Source organism: Carassius carassius, chromosome 2 (assembly GCF_963082965.1).
Source record: "Carassius carassius chromosome 2, fCarCar2.1, whole genome shotgun sequence".
In the NCBI taxonomy this organism is placed as follows: domain Eukaryota; kingdom Metazoa; phylum Chordata; class Actinopteri; order Cypriniformes; family Cyprinidae; genus Carassius; species Carassius carassius.
In genome coordinates this window covers 36140271-36159119 of record NC_081756.1, presented here as the reverse complement: position 1 = coordinate 36159119, position 18849 = coordinate 36140271, and positions in this window count along the sequence as shown.

Genomic DNA, 18849 nt, shown 5'->3' with positions numbered 1-18849 from the left:
TATTGGCAACAGGAAGTGAAATATTGTACACTGCGACAAACTACTCCTAGAAATTTTATGACATCAATGTTATTTTTGTGGTCAGTCTAATCTAAAGACCTGTGTGATGTTTAGTTGTGAAGATCTTGAGTTTTCGTTAAAAGGCATGTCCATGGCGCAGTGGCGATGTTCGATGTGTCGCCATGGGAATAAAAGATGTTATAACTCAGGCATAAAATGTCCGATCTTCCCCAAACTTCCCATGTGTGATAAAAGTCCTGGCCTGAACAGATCTGAAGGCCAATATTCCATCGGGTGTGGCAAAATTGCTCGATAGCGCCACCTATACACTTTTAACGAAGTGCACCTCGAGCTATGTTTCACGTACATGTACAAAAATTGGTACACACATGTAACACACCAACACCTACAAAAAAGTATCTTGGTACGAAATCCTAATCCCAACAGGAAGTCGGTTATTTTGAATTTTCTCTGCAAAATTGGTGTTGTTTTTGCCATTTTCAGGGGTTGTACTTTAACGAACTCCTCCTAGAGATTTATTCAGATGAACACCAAACTTGGTCAGTGTAATCTAAAGCCATTTGCGATGTTAAATTGCGAAGGACTTGAGGTTTCGTTAAAGGGCGTGTCCATGGCGCCGTGACGAAGTTTGATGTGTCGCCATGGGAATAAAAGATGTTATAACTCAGGCATAAAATGTCCGATCTTGCCCAAACTTCACATGTGTGATAAGGGTCCTGGCCTGAACAGATCTGAAGGCCAATATTCCATTGGGTGTGACAAAATGGCTCGATAGTGCCACCTATACACTTTGAACTGAGTGCATATACACTTTCAACGGATTGCGCCTCAAGCTATGTTTCACGTACATGTACAAAAATCGGTACACACATGTAACACACCAATATCTACGAAAAAGTCTCTTGGTACGAAATCCGAATCCAAACAGGAAGTCAGTTATTTAGAATGTTCTCTGCAAAATTGGTGTTGTTTTTGGCATTTTCAGGGGTTGTACTTTAACGAACTCCTCCTAGAGATTTATTCAGATCAGCATCAAACTTGGTCAGTTAAATTTAAAGGCCTTTGCGATGTTAAATTGGGAAGATCTTGAGATTTCGTTAAAGGGAGTGTCCATGGCGGCCTGACAAATTTCGATGTTTCGCCATGAAAAAGGAAGTTGCTGTAACTCAGACATACAATGTCCAATCTGCTCCAAACATCACATGTTGGATAAGACTCTTAACCTGAACAGATCTAAATGCCAATATTCAGTTATAGTCATAGCGCCACCTATTGGCAACAGGAAGTGAAATATTGTACACTGCGACAAACTACTCCTAGAAATTTTATGACATCAATGTTATTTTTGTGGTCAGTCTAATCTAAAGACCTGTGTGATGTTTAGTTGTGAAGATCTTGAGTTTTCGTTAAAAGGCATGTCCATGGCGCAGTGGCGAAGTTCGATGTGTCGCCATGGGAATAAAAGATGTTATAACTCAGGCATAAAATGTCCGATCTTCCCCAAACTTCCCATGTGTGATAAAAGTCCTGGCCTGAACAGATCTGAAGGCCAATATTCCATCGGGTGTGGCAAAATTGCTCGATAGCGCCACCTATACACTTTTAACGGAGTGCACCTCGAGCTATGTTTCACGTACATGTACAAAAATTGGTACACACATGTAACACACCAACACCTACAAAAAAGTATCTTGGTACGAAATCCTAATCCCAACAGGAAGTCGGTTATTTTGAATTTTCTCTGCAAAATTGGTGTTGTTTTTGCCATTTTCAGGGGTTGTACTTTAACAAACTCCTCCTAGAGATTTATTCAGATGAACACCAAACTTGGTCAGTGTAATCTAAAGCCATTTGCGATGTTAAATTGCGAAGGACTTGAGGTTTCGTTAAAGGGCGTGTCCATGGCGCCGTGACGAAGTTTGATGTGTCGCCATGGGAATAAAAGATGTTATAACTCAGGCATAAAATGTCCGATCTTGCCCAAACTTCACATGTGTGATAAGGGTCCTGGCCTGAACAGATCTGAAGGCCAATATTCCATTGGGTGTGACAAAATGGCTCGATAGTGCCACCTATACACTTTGAACTGAGTGCATATACACTTTCAACGGATTGCGCCTCAAGCTATGTTTCACGTACATGTACAAAAATCGGTACACACATGTAACACACCAATATCTACGAAAAAGTCTCTTGGTACGAAATCCGAATCCAAACAGGAAGTCAGTTATTTAGAATGTTCTCTGCAAAATTGGTGGTGTTTTTGGCATTTTCAGGGGTTGTACTTTAACGAACTCCTCCTAGAGATTTATTCAGATCAGCATCAAACTTGGTCAGTTAAATTTAAAGGCCTTTGCGATGTTAAATTGGGAAGATCTTGAGATTTCGTTAAAGGGAGTGTCCATGGCGGCCTGACAAATTTCGATGTTTCGCCATGAAAAAGGAAGTTGCTGTAACTCAGACATACAATGTCCAATCTGCTCCAAACATCACATGTTGGATAAGACTCTTAACCTGAACAGATCTAAATGCCAATATTCAGTTATAGTCATAGCGCCACCTATTGGCAACAGGAAGTGAAATATTGTACACTGCGACAAACTACTCCTAGAAATTTTATGACATCAATGTTATTTTTGTGGTCAGTCTAATCTAAAGACCTGTGTGATGTTTAGTTGTGAAGATCTTGAGTTTTCGTTAAAAGGCATGTCCATGGCGCAGTGGCGAAGTTCGATGTGTCGCCATGGGAATAAAAGATGTTATAACTCAGGCATAAAATGTCCGATCTTCCCCAAACTTCCCATGTGTGATAAAAGTCCTGGCCTGAACAGATCTGAAGGCCAATATTCCATCGGGTGTGGCAAAATTGCTCGATAGCGCCACCTATACACTTTTAACGAAGTGCACCTCGAGCTATGTTTCACGTACATGTACAAAAATTGGTACACACATGTAACACACCAACACCTACAAAAAAGTATCTTGGTACGAAATCCTAATCCCAACAGGAAGTCGGTTATTTTGAATTTTCTCTGCAAAATTGGTGTTGTTTTTGCCATTTTCAGGGGTTGTACTTTAACGAACTCCTCCTAGAGATTTATTCAGATGAACACCAAACTTGGTCAGTGTAATCTAAAGCCATTTGCGATGTTAAATTGCGAAGGACTTGAGGTTTCGTTAAAGGGCGTGTCCATGGCGGCCTGACAAATTTCGATGTTTCGCCATGAAAAAGGAAGTTGCTGTAACTCCGACATACAATGTCCAATCTGCCCCAAACTTCACATGTTGGATAAGACTCTTGACCTGAACAGATCTACATGCCAATATTCAGTTATAGTCATAGCGCCACCTATTGGCAACAGGAAGTGAAATATTTTACACTGCGACAAACTAATCCTAGAAATTTTATGACATCAATGTTATTTTTGTGGTCAGTCTAATCTAAAGACCTGTGTGATGTTTAGTTGTGAAGATCTTGAGTTTTCGTTAAAAGGCGTGTCCATGGCGCCGTGACGAAGTTTGATGTGTCGCCATGGGAATAAAAGATGTTATAACTCAGGCATAAAATGTCCGATCTTGCCCAAACTTCACATGTGTGATAAGGGTCCTGGCCTGAACAGATCTGAAGGCCAATATTCCATTGGGTGTGACAAAATGACTCGATAGTGCCACCTATACACTTTGAACTGAGTGCATATACACTTTCAACGGAGTGCGCCTCAAGCTATGTTTCACGTACATGTACAAAAATCGGTACACACATGTAACACACCAATATCTACGAAAAAGTCTCTTGGTACGAAATCCGAATCCAAACAGGAAGTCAGTTATTTAGAATGTTCTCTGCAAAATTGGTGTTGTTTTTGGCATTTTCAGGGGTTGTACTTTAACAAACTCCTCCTAGAGATTTATTCAGATCAGCATCAAACTTGGTCAGTTAAATTTAAAGGCCTTTGCGATGTTAAATTGGGAAGATCTTGAGATTTCGTTAAAGGGAGTGTCCATGGCGGCCTGACAAATTTTGATGTTTCGCCATGAAAAAGGAAGTTGCTGTAACTCAGACATACAATGTCTAATCTGCCCCAAACTTTGCATGTTAGACAAGACTTCTGCCCTTAAAAGATCTACATGCCCAAATTCAATTATAGTCATAGCGCCACCTGCTGGCAACAGGAAGTGATATATTTTACGCTGAGACAAACTACTCCTAGAGATTTTTTGACATTAATGTATTTTTGTGGTCAGTCTAATCTAAATGCCTGTGTAATGTTAAATTGTGGCAATCTTGAGTTTTTGTTAAAGAGCGTGTCCATGGCAAAAATGACAAAATTTGATGTCTCGCCACAGCAAGAGAAGTTGTTGTAACTCAGGCATAAAATGTTTGATCTTCCCCAAACTTCACATGTTCGATAAGAGTGCAGCCCTGAACACATCTGAAGGCCAATATTCCATTATAATGATAGCGCCACCTGCTGGCAACAGGAAGATTGGAACATATATGGAATAAACATTGATATACTCTACTTATATTTATGAGTTTAAATGCATATTTCTCACCGTTCACCTATTTACTAAAGCCACTCGCTGCCGGTGAGCCCGGGTGCGAGGGCCCGTTCATCGCTGCTTGCAGCTTTAATTAGGGCCCGAGCACCGATGGTGTGAGGACCCTCTTGGAATTGATCTGTTTATTATTATTATTATTATTATTATTATTATTATTATTCTTCTCCAGGATGAATCGCATTTTTGAGGGCCTAAACATACTCAAAAAGTCATGAAACTTTGCACACACCTCAGAACCGGCGAAAATGTACATCTGATATGGGTTTCAGAAGTGGGTGTGGCAAAATGGCTCGACAGCGCCACCTATACATGTTCAACGGTGTGCGCCTCGAGCTATGTTTCACATACATGTATGAAAATCGGTACACACATGTAACTCTACAATACCTACAAAAAAGTCTCTTAGAGCAAAATTCTAAACCCAACAGGAAGTCAGTTATTTTTAATATTATGAGCAAATTTTGTGTCATTTTTGCCATTTCCATGAGTTGTATTTTAACGAACTCCTCCTAGAAACTTATTCAGATCAACACCAAATTTGGTATAACTAATCTAAAGGCCTTTGCGATGTTAAATTGCGAAGATTTTGAGTTTTCGTTAAAGGGCGTGTCCGTGGCGGCCTGGCGAATTTCGATGATTCGCCATGAAAAATGAAGTTGCTATAACTCAGACATACAATGTCCAATGTGCCCAAAACTTCACATGTTTAATAAGACTCCTGACCTGAACATATTTACATGCCCATATTCAGTTATAGTCATAGCGCCACCTATAGGCAACAGGAAGTGACATATTTTACACTTCGACAGACTACTCCTAGAAATTTTTTGACATCAATGTCTTTTTTATGGTCAGTATAATCTAAAGGCCTGTGCAATGTTAAATTGTGAAGATCTTGAGTTTTCGTTAAAGGGCGTGTCCATGGCGCCGTGACAAAATTCAAAGTCTCGCCATGGGAATAAAGGATGTTATAACTAAGGCATAAAATGTCAGATCTTCCCCAAACTTCACATGTGTGATAAAAGTCCTGGCCTGAACAGATCTGAAGGCCAATATTCCATCAGGTGTGGCAAAATGGCTCGATAGCGCCACCTATACACTTTCAACGGAGTGCACCTCGAGCTATGTTTCACGTACATGTACAAACATTGGTACACACATGTAACACACCAATAACTACAAAAAAGTCTCTTGGTACGAAATCCTAATCCCAACAGGAAGTCGGTTATTTTGAATTTTCCCTGCAAAATTGGTGTTGTTTTTGCCATTTTCAGGGGTTGTACTTTAACGAACTCCTCCTAGAGATTTATTCAGATGAACACCAAACTTGGTCAGTGTAATCTAAAGCCATTTGCGATGTTAAATTGCGAAGGACTTGAGGTTTCGTTAAAGGGCGTGTCCATGGTGGCCTGACAAATTTTGATGTTTCGCCATGAAAAAGGAAGTTGCTGTAACTCAGACATACAATGTCCAATCTGCCCCAAACTTCACATGTTGGATAAGATTTTTGACCTGAACAGATCTACATGCCAATATTCAGTTATAGTCATAGCGCCACCTATTGGCAACAGGAAGTGAAATATTTTACACTGCGACAAACTACTCCTAGAAATTTTATGACATCAATGTTATTTTTGTGGTCAGTCTAATCTAAAGACCTGTGTGATGTTTAGTTGTGAAGATCTTGAGTTTTCGTTAAAAGGCGTGTCCATGGCGCCGTGACGAAGTTTGATGTGTCGCCATGGGAATAAAAGATGTTATAACTCAGGCATAAAATGTCCGATCTTGCCCAAACTTTACATGTGTGATAAGGGTCCTGGCCTGAACAGATCTGAAGGCCAATATTCCATTGGGTGTGGCAAAATGGCTCGATAGCGCCACCTATACACTTTCAACTGAGTGCATATACACTTTCAATGGAGTGCGCCTCAAGCTACGTGTCACGTACATGTAGGAAAATCGGTACACATATGTAACACACCAATAGCTACAAAAAAGTCTCTTGGTGCGAAATCCGAATCCCAACAGGAAGTCGGTTATTTTGAATTTTCCCTGCAAAATTGGTGTTGTTTTTGCCATTTTCAGGGGTTGTACTTTAACGAACTCCTCCTACAGATTTATTCAGATCAACACCAAACCTGGTCAGTGTAATCTTAAGCCCTTTGCAATGTTAAATTGCGAAGATCTTGAGGTTTCGTTAAAGGGCGTGTCCATGGCGGCCTGACAAATTTCGATGTTTCGCCATTAAAAAGGAAGTTGCTGTAACTCAGACATACAATGTCCAATCTGCCCCAAACTTCACATGTTTAATAAGACTCCTGACCTGAACATATTTACATGCCCATATTCAGTTATAGTCATAGCGCCACCTATAGGCAACAGGAAGTGACATATTTTATACTTCGACAGACTACTCCTAGAAATTTTTTGACATCAATGTCTTTTTTATGGTCAGTATAATCTAAAGGCCTGTGCAATGTTAAATTGTGAAGATCTTGAGTTTTCGTTCAGGGGCGTGTCCATGGCGCCGTGACAAAATTCAAAGTCTCGCCATGGGAATAAAAGATGTTATAACTCAGGCATAAAATGTCCGATCTTCCCCAAACTTCACATGTGTGATAAAAGTCCTGGCCTGAACAGATCTGAAGGCGAATATTCCATCGGGTGTGGCAAAATGGCTCGATAGCGCCACCTATACACTTTCAACGGAGTGCACCTCGAGCTATGTTTCACGTACATGTACAAAAATTGGTACACACATGTAACACACCAATACCTACAAAAAAGTCTCTTGGTACGAAATCCTAATCCCAACAGGAAGTCGGTTATTTTGAATTTTCCCTACTAAATTGGTGTTGTTTTTGCCATTTTCAGGGGTTGTACTTTAACGAACTCCTCCTAGAGATTTATTCAGATGAACACCAAACTTGGTCAGTGTAATCTAAAGCCATTTGCGATGTTAAATTGCGAAGGACTTGAGGTTTCGTTAAAGGGCGTGTCCATGGTGGCCTGACAAATTTCGATGTTTCGCCATGAAAAAGGAAGTTGCTGTAACTCAGACATACAATGTCCAATCTGCCCCAAACTTCACATGTTGGATAAGATTTTTGACCTGAACAGATCTACATGCCAATATTCAGTTATAGTCATAGCGCCACCTATTGGCAACAGGAAGTGAAATATTTTACACTGTGACAAACTACTCCTAGAAATTTTATGACATCAATGTTATTTTTGTGGTCAGTCTAATCTAAAGACCTGTGTGATGTTTAGTTGTGAAGATCTTGAGTTTTCGTTAAAAGGCGTGTCCATGGCGCCGTGACGAAGTTTGATGTGTCGCCATGGGAATAAAAGATGTTATAACTCAGGCATAAAATGTCCGATCTTGCCCAAACTTCACATGTGTGATAAGGGTCCTGGCCTGAACAGATCTGAAGGCCAATATTCCATTGGGTGTGGCAAAATGGCTCGATAGCGCCACCTATACATTTTCAACAGAGTGCATATACACTTTTAACGGAGTGCGCCTCAAGCTATGTTTCACGTACATGTACAAAAATCGGTACACACATTTAACACACCAATATCTACGAAAAAGTCTCTTGGTACAAAATCCGAATCCAAACAGGAAGTCAGTTATTTAGAATTTTCTCTGCAAAATTGGTGTTGTTTTTGGCATTTTCAGGGGTTGTACTTTAACGAACTCCTCCTAGAGATTTATTCAGATCAACATCAAACTTGGTCAGTTAAATCTAAAGGCCTTTGCGAAGTTAAATTGGGAAGATCTTGAGGTTTCGTTAAAGGGAGTGTCCATGGCGGCCTGACAAATTTCGATGTTTCACCATGAAAAAGGAAGTTGCTGTAACTCAGACATATGTTACGACCCCGTGCTTCCTTTTCTTGCCTGCTGGTGGCGTGATGACTTCAGGAGGGTGTGGTCGATTGTACAGCCCTGCTGAGCGATTTCCACTGATTGTGGACAGGATAAATGAATAGACTGATTCCATTGACAGCACTTCACCTGGGGGATTGGCAGCCTCCGGAGAAGTCATTTACTCCAACTTTCTCTTCTTTCCTTATTTATCATTCCTCACCATTTGGATTATTATTATTTTTCTCTTTATTTAAACCCTAGACATTATGTTATGTTCTTTTGTATTGTATCATTTTGGCACTTGAATAAAGAAACTTGCAAGTCAACCAATCTGTGCAAGCGCTCCTATTTTATGTTACGGTCGATATCGAGCTGGCCGTGACATAAATTGGGGGCTCGTCCGGGATCCTTTGGTGAGTAATGTGATTATTTTTTTGTGAATGGTTACCTTTATGAATGAGAACTCAGTCAGAGTGTATCCAGCTGGGTTGTGTATACAATCCTTCCGACGGAACACTGTTTGTTGTTTTGTTTATTATTTTGTCTTTCTTGTTTTTGAGGGTTATCCTGGGTGGAGATTTGGGGTGAACTGGGTGAACTCTCTGTAGGGGGTACGCTTTCGGACTTTCAGTTTAACTGATCGTTACGGAGTTCAGCGTTTAATGCCGCCCCGAGCCCGGTACACCTTTGAAGACTAGGTAGAAATTAGTTAGTGTTTTCGTAGATAGGAGCTGGAGTTTCTCAGTTTATAAAAGTGAATCCATTCTACAAAAATTGGTAAGTAATTGTGCTCGTGTGTGTATAGTGCGTTCTTCTTTTCGTACCTACAATGTGTTTTCGACTTGTAGCTAGTCTTCGGAATTTTTGTGAATGAGTAGGTTACGTAATACACTGACGTAGTTCCTCTTTGAAGCAGGGGCTTATGGGAGTTGTATTTCGGGTAAACAGCGTCTCACGCGTGTGATCTGGTTGTTGTTTTTTTGTTGTAGCTTAAGTGTATTTACTAACAAAATGTCTTCGGTGCTCGAAGATTTCTTCGCTTGTCCCTCAGAAACCTTACTTGAGAGTTGTACAAAGGAGCAACTGGTGCACATCGCCGAACGCTTCAGTATCGATCTCACTACTCAGGATAAGCGGCTGAAGGAAACACTTGTGACTACTTTGAAGCGATCACTTGTTGACAGAGGAGTTTTAGAGGTAAGCACTAAGTTTACTGCTCCTAGTGAATCGTTTGTGTCTACTCCTTGTGAAGTTGACAGTGAAAGTGAGATAAAATTCCTAGAGATGTCATTGCAAGAGAAACAGTTGTATTTAGAGGCAGCGAAACTCCGCGCTGAGCGTGAGGATCGTGCTGCGAAAGAGAGATCGGTAGAAAGAGAACGCGCTGTGAAAGAGAGAGCGGAAGAGAGAGAACAGCAGTTAGCTGTGCGAAGACTGGAACTTGAGTTGGAGAGAGAACGGGATGAAAGAGCATTTCAGTTAAAGAAGTTGGAGTTGGAGTGGTCAGTAAAACAAGCAGAAGCTTTGCGAGCTGATGTGCCTCTCGTTGAACGGCGTCAGCCGAGTGAATTACACGAACCTGTGTTTGATGTTCATAGAAATGTAAGATTAGTTCCGCCATTTTCTGAGAGGGAAATAGAAAAATATTTCTATCATTTCGAACGAGTTGCCTTGTCTTTAAAATGGCCGAAAAGGTTTTGGACCTTGTTATTACAGTGTGTTTTCACAGGTAAAGCACAGGAAGTCTATTCTGCTCTCACACTGGAACAGAGTGGTGAGTATGATACTGTAAAATATGCTGTGTTACATGCGTATGAACTCGTGCCTGAGGCATATCGCCAAAAATTTAGGAATTTGAATAAAATTGATGATTGCACTTATGTTGAATTTGCAAGAGAAAAGGAGAATTTATTTGATCGTTGGTGTACTTCCATGAAAGTTACCACTAAAGAACAGTTAAGAGAATTGGTGCTCTTGGAGGAGTTTAAACATTGTGTTCCTCACGCTGTAGCTATACATATCACTGAACACAAAGTGAATAAACTTTCTGAAGCTGCTATCATGGCCGATGAATTTGTGTTAACCCATCGGGGGTCATTTAGTTCGGTCAGTTTTAAGAATGACATGAGTAAGTCTAAGTTTTGCTCTCAAGCGAAGACTAAGTCTCCTGTGATGAGTAGGAACGTTAAGGCGACAGTTTCTGATCATTCTAGTAAGCCTGTACTCTCACGAGACATAGTCTGCTATTATTGTAAGAAGCCTGGCCATAAAATATCTGACTGTGTTGTTCTTAAGAAGAAAGAAAGACTGTCGAAACCTGTTGCTTTAGTTGCTGCTTTGCCATTCATTGATGATACTCGTGATGAGAGAGATCACCCGTTACCTATTCCAGGTGGTAAAACTGTTTTCAATCGGTGTGTAACTTCCTCTGATTATACCCCTTTTGTCACTGAAGGAACCGTGTCATTGCCTGGGTCGAACGAAACTGTACCCGTGCGTCTTCTCCGAGATACGGGAGCTGCCCAATCGTTCCTTCTAGAAGGAATTTTGCCTTTAACTCCTGAAACTGCGACTGGAACCTATGTACTAGTACGAGGTTTTGAGATGGGGTTTGTTGAAGTGCCTTTGCACCGAATCCATCTTTCCTCTGCCATTGTATGTGGTGATGTTGTAGTTGGTGTCCGTTCTGCACTTCCAGTTCCTGGGATTACGTTTATTCTGGGGAATGATTTAGCTGGGGGGAATGTTTGGGGAGAGAGTAGTGTGGCAGCTCCGCCCATAATAGTATCTATACCCAGAAAATCTGTCGAAAATCCTAAAGAATTCCCTGATTTGTTTCCAGCTTGTGCAGTTACTCGATCGATGGCTAAACCATTGTCTGAAAATCAAGTTGTAGAGGTTCCCCTTCATGACACTTTCTTTTATACTGTTAATACAGGTGAACCAGAATCTGATGCGTCTGAATGCTCTAAACAGAAAGACCTGAAGGCCTGTGCTTCGCTGTCTTCTGACCAGAAAGATTTTATGGTACTGCGAAGTAAATCTGTTGATCCATCTGAGGTTATGTCCACTCCTGAAAAAACTAATGCTGATCTCTCTGATGTTGGTGGCTGTTCTCTGATTTCCTTGTTACAGATCTCTCGAGAGGATTTAATAAGAGCCCAGCAGAGTGATGACACTCTTAAACCTTTATTTTCTGCAGCAGGGTCTAAGAAGTGTTCTGATCACCACTCTTCTTCGTACTTCCTTGACGATGGTCTCCTTTGTCGGACGGAGGTCATGCATAAAGATGTTTCTCTGGAACCTAGAACTCAGATTGTAATCCCTCTTACAGTAAGAGACTCTGTGTTGAATTTGGCTCATTGAGGACTTGCTGGTCATACAGGAGTACGGAAAACATATGATCGTGTTATGCGACACTTTTATTGGCCTAAGGTAAAACGAGATGTGGCTAAGTATATACGATCTTGTCATACATGTCAGATTACCAGTAAGCCAAATCAGAAAGTGCCGGTTGCTCCCTTGCAGCCTATTCCTGCTGTTTCCACTCCTTTTGAACATCTGATCATTGACTGTGTTGGTCCTTTGCCCCGGTCTAAGACTGGTCATCAGTATCTTCTCACTCTTATGTGCCAGACTACTCGTTATCCTGCAGCGTATCCATTGAGGTCTATCACTACAAGGTCTGTCTTGAAGGCCCTCACTAATTTCATGTCGACCTTTGGAATTCCCAAAGTTATTCAATCTGATCAGGGTTCAAATTTCATGTCGAAACAGTTCTCCAAAGCCCTGCGTCAGCTTAGAGTAAGCCACAATATTTCTAGTGCTTATCATCCACAGAGTCAAGGAGCTCTTGAAAGGTTCCATCAAACCTTGAAATCTCTGTTAAGGTCATATTGTGTGGAACTCGATGCGGATTGGGAAGAAGGTCTGCCGTGGATGTTACTAGCTATACGTGAGGTAATCCAGGAGAGCCTTGGTTTTAGTCCGAATGAGCTAGTGTTTGGACATACAGTACGAGGACCTACTGCTGTTTTAGCTGATGAGTGGCGTTCGTCTAAGCCTTCTGAAAATGTTTTAGACTATGTGAGTGGATTTCGGTGTAGACTGTATGAGGCACGAGCTATTGCTAAAAGGAAACTGAGTAAGTCTCAAACAAAAATGCAGCAACTTTTTGACAGGAAAGCTAAGTTGAGAGATTTTCAGGTGGGTGATCAGGTATTAGCTTTGCTGCCTCTTCCTGCTAACCCATTTCAAGCAAAGTTTACAGGACCTTACAGTGTCGCTAAACGCCTTTCAGATAATAATCTGAGGAAATTAAACATGTAAGAGGAAAAGATAACGTTATAGCTGACACCCTTTCCCGAGCGTAACATCGAGATGTCTGTGGTATGTTTCTCTCTTCTCGTTTTTTCATCTCTAGGGCCCAGAGGTGTTGAACAAAGTGGAGTAGAGGATGCTTCTTGGACAATTAGAACATTCCATTGTTTGGTCCTTTGGGTGGAGCTTGATTTTTCTCTTTTTGTTTTCTTTTAGATTCGTTGCCGAATCTTTTTGAGGAGGGAGGTGTTACGACCCCGTGCTTCCTTTTCTTGCCTGCTGGTGGCGTGATGACTTTAGGAGGGTGTGGTCGATTGTACAGCCCTGCTGAGCGATTTCCACTGATTGTGGACAGGATAAATGAATAGACTGATTCCATTGACAGCACTTCACCTGGGGGATTGGCAGCCTCCGGAGAAGTCATTTACTCCAACTTTCTCTTCTTTCCTTATTTATCATTCCTCACCATTTGGATTATTATTATTTTTCTCTTTATTTAAACCCTAGACATTATGTTATGTTCTTTTGTATTGTATCATTTTGGCACTTGAATAAAGAAACTTGCAAGTCAACCAATCTGTGCAAGCGCTCCTATTTTATGTTACGGTCGATATCGAGCTGGCCGTGACACATACAATGTCCAATCTGCCCCAAACTTTGAATGTTAGATAAGACTTCTGCCCTTAACAGATCTACATGCCCATATTCAATTATAGTCATAGCGCCACCTGCTGGCAACAGGAAGTGACATATTTTACGCTGAGACAAACTACTCCTAGAGATTTTTTGACATTAATGTATTTTTGTGGTCAGTCTAATCTAAAGGCCTGTGTACTGTTAAATTGTGGCAATCTTGAGTTTTTGTTGAAGAGCGTGTCCATGGCAAAATTGACAAAATTTGATGTCTCGCCAAAGCAAGAGAAGTTGTTGTAACTCGGGCATAAAATGTTTGATCTTCCCCAAACTTCACATGTGTGATAAGAGTCCTGGCCTGAACACATCTGTAGGCCAATATTCCATCGGGTGTGGCAAAATGGCTCGATAGCGCCACCTATACACTTTCAACATAGCGCGCCTCGAGCTCCGTTTCACGTACATGTACAAAAATCGGTACACACATGTAACACACCAATACCTACAAAAAAGTCTCTTGGTACGAAATCCGAAACCCAACAGAAAGTCGGTTATTTTTAATTTTATGAGCAAATTTTGTGTCATTTTTGTCATTTCCATGCGTTGTATTTTAACGAACTCCTCCTAGAGATTCATTCAGTTCAACACCAAAGTTGGTATGCCTTTGCGATGTTAAATTGCGAAGGACTTGAGGTTTCGTTAAAGGGCGTGTCCATGGCGGCCTGACAAATTTCAATGTTTCGCCATGAAAAAGGAAGTTTCTGTAACTCAGACATACAATGTCCAATCTGCCCCAAACTTCACATGTTGGATAAGACTCTTGACCTGAACAGATCTACATGCCAATATTCAGTTATAGTCATAGCGCCACCTATTGGCAACAGGAAGGGAAATATTTTACACTGCGACAAACTACTCCTAGAAATTTTATGTCATCAATGTTATTTTTGTGGTCAGTCTAATCTAAAGACCTGTGTGATGTTTAGTTGAGAAGATCTTGAGTTTTCGTTAAAAGGCGTGTCCATGGTGCCGTGACGAAGTTTGATGTGTCGCCATACACTTTTAACTGAGTGCATATACACTTTCAACGGAGTGCACTTCGAGCTATGTTTCACGTACCTTTTACAAAAAAAAAAAGTTGCTGTAACTTAGACATACAATGTCCAATCTGCCACAAACTTTACATGTTGGATAAGACTTTTGACCTGAACAGATCTAAATGCCAATATTCAGTTATAGCCATAGCACCACCTGCTGGCAACAGGAAGTGACATGTTTTACGTTGTAACAAACTACTCCTAGAAATTTAATGACATCAACATTTTATTTTGGTCAGTCTAATCTAAAGGTCTTTGCAATGTTAAATTGTGAAGATCTTGAATTTTTGTTTCAGGCCGTGTCCATGGCGCTGTGACAAAATTTGATGTCTCGCCACAGCAAGAGAAATTGTTGTAACTCAGGCATAAAATGTTCAATCTTCCCCAAACTTCACATGATTGATAAGAGTCCTGGCCTGAACACATCTGAAGGCCAATATTCCATTATAATGATAGCGCCACCTGCTGCCAATATGAAGATTGGCACATATTAATGACTTTGACATATTGCAATTATGTTTATGACATGAAATGCATATTTCTCACCGTTCATCTTTTTACTAAATCAACTCGCTGGCGGTGAGCCCGGGTGCAAGGGCCCCCGTTCATCGCTGCTTGCAGCTTTAATTATTATTATTATTAGGGCCCGAGCACCGATGGTGTGAGGACCCTCTTGGAATTGCTCCGTTTATTATTATTATTAGGGCCCGAGCACCGATGGTGTGAGGACCCTCTTGGAATTGCTCCGTTTATTATTATTATTATTATTATTATTATTATTATTATTATTATTATTATTCTCCAGAATGAATCGAATTTTTGAGGGCCTAAACATACTCAAAAAGTCATGAAACTTTGCACACACCTCAGAACCGGCGAAAATGTACATCTGATATGGGCTTCAGAAGTGGGTGTGGCAAAATGGCTCGACAGCGCCACCTATACACGTTCAACGGTGTGCGCCTCGAGCTACGTTTCACGTACATGTATGAAAATTGGTATACACATGTAACTCTCCAATACCTACAAAAAAGTCTAAAAATTCTAAACCCAACAGGAAGTCGGTTATTTTTAATATTATGAGCAAATATTGTGTCATTTTTGCCATTTCCATGCGTTGTATTTTAACGAACTCCTCCTAGAAACTTATTCAGATCCACACCAAATTTGGTATGCCTAATCTAAAGGCCTTTGCGATGTTAAATTGCGAAGATTTAGAGTTTTCGTTAAAGGGCGTGTCCGTGGCGGCCTGGCGAATTTCGATGATTCGCCATGAAAAATGAAGTTGCTATAACTCAGACATACAATGTCCAATGTGCCCAAAACTTCACATGTTTAATAAGACTCCTGACCTGAACATATTTACATGCCCATATTCAGTTATAGTCATAGCGCCACCTATAGGCAACAGGAAGTGACATATTTTACACTTCGACAGACTACTCCTAGAAATCTTTTGACATCAATGTCTTTTTTATGGTCAGTCTAATCTAAAGGCCTGTGCAATGTTAAATTGTGAAGATCTTGAGTTTTCGTTAAGGGGCGTGTCCATGGCGCCGTGACAAAATTCAAAGTCTCGCCATGGGAATAAAAGATGTTATAACTCAGGCATAAAATGTCCGATCTTCCCCAAACTTCACATGTGTGATAAAAGTCCTGGCCTGAACAGATCTGAAGGCCAATATTCCATCGGGTTTGGCAAAATGGCTCGATAGCGCCACCTATACACTTTCAACGGAGTGCGCCTCGAGCTACGTTTCATGTACATGTATGAAAATCAGTATACACATGTATCTCTCCAATACCTATAAAAAAGTCTCTTGGAGCAAAATCTGAAACCCAACAGGAAGTCGGTTATTTTTAATTTTATGAGCAAATTTTGTGTCATTTTTGTCATTTCCATGCGTTGTATTTTAACGAACTCCTCCTAGAGATTCATTCAGATCAACACCAAAGTTGGTATGCCTAATCTAAAGGCCTTTGCGATGTTAAATTGCGAAGATTTTGAGTTTTCGTTAAAGGGCGTGTCCATGGCGGCCTGACAAATTTCGATGTTTCGCCATGAAAAAGGAAGTTGCTGTAACTCAGACATACAATGTCCAATCTGCCCCAAACTTCACATGTTAGATAAGACTTCTGCCCTTAACAGATCTACATGCCCATATTCAGTTATAGTCATAGCGCCACCTGCTGGCAACAGGAAGTGACATGTTTTACGCTGCGACAAACTACTCCTTGAAATTTTATGACATCAATGTTATTTTTGTGGTCAGTCTAATCTAAAGACCTCTGTGATGTTTATTTGTGAAGATCTTGAGTTTTCGTTAAAAGGCGTGTCCATGGCGCCGTGAATAAGTTCGATGTGTCGCCATGGGAATAAAAGATGTTATAACTCAGGCATAAAATGTCCGATCCTGCCCAAACTTCACATGTGTGATAAGGGTCCTGGCCTGAACAGATCTGAAGGCCAATATTCCATTGGGTGTGGCAAAATGGCTAGATAGCGCCACCTATACACTTTCAACTGATTACATATACACTTTCAACGGAGTGCGCCTCAAGCTATGTATCACGTACATGTACAAAAATCGGTACACACATGTAACACACCAATACCTACAAAAAAGTCTCTTGGTATGAAATCCGAATCCCAACAGGAAGTCGGTTATTTAGAATTTTCTCTGCAAAATTGGCGTTGTTTTTGCCATTTTCAGGGGTTGTACTTTAACAAACTCCTCCTAGAGATTTATCCAGATCAACACCAAACTAGGTCAGTTAAATCTAAAGGCCTTTGCGATGTTAAATTGCGAAGATCTTGAGGTTTCGTTAAAGGGCGTGTCCATGGCGGCCTGGCAAATTTCGATGTTTCGCCATGAAAAGGAAGTTGCTGTAACTCAGACATACAATGTCCAATCTGCCCCAAACTTCACATGTTAGATAAGATTTCTGCCCTTTACAGATCTACATGCCCATATTCAGTTATAGTCATAGTGCCACCTGCTGGCAACAGGAAGTGACATGTTTTACGCTGCGACAAACTACTCCTAGAAATCTTTTGACATTAATGTATTTTTTTGTGGTCAGTCTAATCTAAAGGCCTGTGCAATGTTAAATTGCGGAGATCTTCAGTTTTTGTTAAAGGGCGTGTCCATGGCGCCATGACAAAATTTGATGTCTCGCCACAGCAAGAGAAGTTGTTGTAACTCAGGCATAAAATGTTCGATCTTACCCAGACTTCGCATGTTCGATAAGAGTCCTGGCCTGAACACATCTGAAGGCCAATTTTCCACTATAATGATAGCGCCACCTGCTAGCAACAGAAAGATTGGCACATATATGGAATAAACATTGATATATTCCACTTATATTTATGAGTTTAAATGCATATTTCTCACCGTTCACCTATTTACTAAAGCCACTCGCTGCCGGTGAGCCCGGGTGTGAGGGCCCGTTCATCGCTGCTTGCAGCTTTAATTATTATTATTATTATTATTATTATTATTATTATTCTCCAGAATGAATCGCATTTTTGAGGGCCTAAACATACTCAAAAAGTCATGAAACTTTGCACACACCTCAGAACCGGCGAAAATGTACATCTGATATGGGTTTCAGAAGTGGGTGTGTCAAAATGGCTCGACAGCGCCACCTATACATGTTCAACGGTGTGCGCCTCGAGCTATGTTTCACGTATATGTATGAAAATCGGTACACACATGTATCTCTCCAATACCTACAAAAAAGTCTCTTAGAGCAAAATTCTAAACCCAACAGGAAGTCGGTTATTTTTAATATTATGAGCAAATTTTGTGTCATTTTTGCCATTTCCATGAGTTGTATTTTAACGAACTCCTCCTAGAAACTTATTCAGATCAACACCAAATTTGGTATGCCTAATCTAAAGGCCTTTGCGATGTTAAATTGCGAAGATTTTGAGTTTTCGTTAAAGGGCGTGTCCATGGCGGCCTGGCGAATTTCGATGATTCGCCATGAAAAATGAAGTTGCTATAACTCAGACATACAATGTCCAATGTGCCCAAAACTTCACATGTTTAATAAGACTCCTGACCTGAACATATTTACATGCCCATATTCAGTTATAGTCATAGCGCCACCTATAGGCAACAGGAAGTGACATATTTTACACTTCGACAGACTACTCCTAGAAATTTTTTGACATCAATGTCTTTTTTATGGTCAGTCTAATCTAAAGTCCTGTGCAATGTTAAATTGTGAAGATCTTGAGTTTTCGTTAAGGGGCGTGTCCATGGCGCCGTGACAAAATTCAAAGTCTCGCCATGGGAATAAAAGATGTTATAACTCAGGCATAAAATGTCCGAT